This window comes from Nicotiana tabacum, unplaced genomic scaffold (genome assembly GCF_000715075.1).
Source record: "Nicotiana tabacum cultivar K326 unplaced genomic scaffold, ASM71507v2 Un00024, whole genome shotgun sequence".
Taxonomy (NCBI): domain Eukaryota; kingdom Viridiplantae; phylum Streptophyta; class Magnoliopsida; order Solanales; family Solanaceae; genus Nicotiana; species Nicotiana tabacum.
Window position 1 is genome coordinate 384,751 of NW_027438262.1, and position 2,850 is coordinate 387,600.

Below are 2,850 nucleotides of genomic sequence, written 5' to 3' on the forward strand. Positions count from 1 at the left end.
AACCGCCCCGCCATCATCGTTTCTCATTTTTTGCATTTTTCGGCCAAAAAACTAGAATTACGCCCGATTCCCATATTTTCGTGTGCTATACCCTCGCCTTCCAAGTGGTCCGGGGAGCCGCGGACCCCGATCGCCTAAAATTTTTCCGGACTATCAAATACGACCTAAGGTACCATAGTCACCGCCCCACCATGATCGTTCCAAATGCTATGCATTTTTCGGCCAAAAAACTAGAACTCCGCGCGATTTGCATATTTTCGTGTGCTATAGCTTACGCCTTCCGAGTGGTCCCGGGAGCCGTGGACCCCGATCGCCTAAAATTTTTCGGGATATCAAATACGACCTAAGGAATCATAGTCACTGCCCCACCATGATCGTTCCTCATTTATTGCGTTTTTCGGCCAAAAAACTAGAATTCCGCTCGATTACCATATTTTTGTGTGCTATTGCCCACGCCTTCCGAGTTGGCCGGGCCGCCGGACTCGGATCGCCTAAAAATATTTCAGGCCATCAATTAGGACCTAAGGAACCATAGTCACTGCCTCGCCGTGATCGTTCCTCATTTTTTGCATTTTTTGCCCAAAAAACTAGAATTCCGCCCGATTCCCATATTTTTGTGTGCTATCGCCCACGCCTTCCGAGTGGGTCGGGCCCCTCGGAGCCGGATCGCCTAAAAATTTTTCCGGGCTATCAAATACGACCTAAGGAACCATAGTCACCGCCCCTCCATGATCGTTCCGAGTCTTTTGCGTTTTTCAACCAAAAAACTAGAATTCCGCGCGATTTCCATATTTTCGTGTGCTTTAGCCCACGCCTTCCAAGGGGTCCCGGGAACCCTGAACCCCGATCGCCTAAATATTTTCCGGGCCATCAAATACGACCTAAGGAACCATAGTAACCACCCCGCCATGATCGTTCCTCATTTTTTGCATTTTTCGGACAAACAACTAGAATTCCGCGCGATTTCCATATTTTCGTGTGCTTTAGCCCACGCCTTCCAAGGGGTCCCGGGAACCCTGGTTCCTTAGGTCGTATTTGATGGCCCAGAAAATATTTAGGCGATCGGGGCTCAGGGTTCCCGGGACCCCTTGGAAGGCGTGGGCTAAAGCACACGAAAATATGGAAATCCCGCGGAATTCTAGTTGTTTGGCTCCATGATCGTTCCGAGTCTTTTGCTTTTTTCAACCAAAAAACTAGTCTTTTGAAAAACGCAAAAGACTCGGAACGATCATGGAGCCAAACAACTAGAATTCCGCGCGATTCCCATATTTTTGTGTGTTATAGCCCACGCCTTCCGAGTGGTCCCGGGACCTCCGGACCCCTATCGTCTAATATTTTTCCGAACTATCAAATAAGACCAAAGGAACCATTGTCACCGCCCAGCCATGATCAATCCTCATTTGTTGCGTTTTTCGGCCAAAAAACTAGAATTCCGCCCGATTACAATATTTTTGTGTGATATTATTGCCCACCCTGCCAAGTGGTTCCGGGACCCCCGGACCCCGATCGCCTAAAATTTTTCCGGGCCGTCAAATAAGACATAAGGAAACATAGTAACCGCCCCGCCATCATCGTTTCTCATTTTTTGCATTTTTCGGCCAAAAAACTAGAATTACTCCCGATTCCCATTTTTCGTGTGCTATACCCACGCCTTCCAAGTGGTCCGGGGAGCAGCGGACCCCGATCGCCTAAAATTTTTCCGGACTATCAAATACGACCTAAGGTACCATAGTCACCGCCCCACCATTATCGTTCCAAATGCTTTGCATTTTTCGGCCAAAAAACTAGAACTCCGCGCGATTTGCATATTTTCGTGTGCTATAGCTTACGCCATCCGAGTGGTCTCGGGAGCCGTGGACCCCGATCGCCTAAAATATTCCGGGATATCAAACACGACCTAAGGAATCATTGTCACCGCCCCGCCATGATCGTTCCTCATTTATTGCGTTTTTCGGCCAAAAAACTAGAATTCCGCTCGATTACCATATTTTTGTGTGCTATTACCCACGCCTTCCGAGTGGGCCGGGCCGCCGGACTCGGATCGCCTAAAAAATTTTTGGGCCATCAATTAGGACCTAAGGAATCATAGTCACCGCCTCGTCATGATCGTTCCTCATTTTTTGCCTTTTTTGGCCAAAAAACTAGAATTCCGCCCGATTTCCATATTTTTGTGTGCTATCGCCCACGCCTTCCGAGTGGGTCGGGCCCCCGGAGCCGGATCGCCTAAAACTTTTCCGGACTATCAAATACGAACTAAGGAACCATAGTCACCGCCCCGCCATGATCGTTCCTAGTCTTTTGCGTTTTTCAGCCAAAAAACAAGAATTCCGCGCGATTTCCATATTTTCGTGTGCTTTAGCCCACGCCTTCCAAGGGGTCCTGGGAACCCCGAACCCCGATCGCCTAAAAATTTTCCGGGCCATCAAATACGACCTAAGGAACCATAGTAACCACTCCGCCATGATCGTTCCTCATTTTTTGCATTTTTCGACCAAACAACTAGAATTCCGCGCGATTCCCATATTTTTGTGTGTTATAGCCCACGCCTTCCGAGTGGTCCCGGGACCACCTGACCCCTATCGCCTAAAATTTTTCCGGACTATCAAATACGACCTAAGGAACCATAGTATCCGCCCCGCCATGATCGTTCCTCATTGTTTGCGTTTTTCGGCCAAACAACTAGAATTGCGCGCAATTCCCATATTTTTGTGTGTTATAGCCCACGCCTTCCGAGTGGTCCCGGGACCTCGGGACCCCTATCGCCTAATATTTTTCCGAACTATCAAATAAGACCAAAGGAACCATAGTCACCTCCCAGCCATGATCATTCCTCATTTGTTGCGTTTTTCG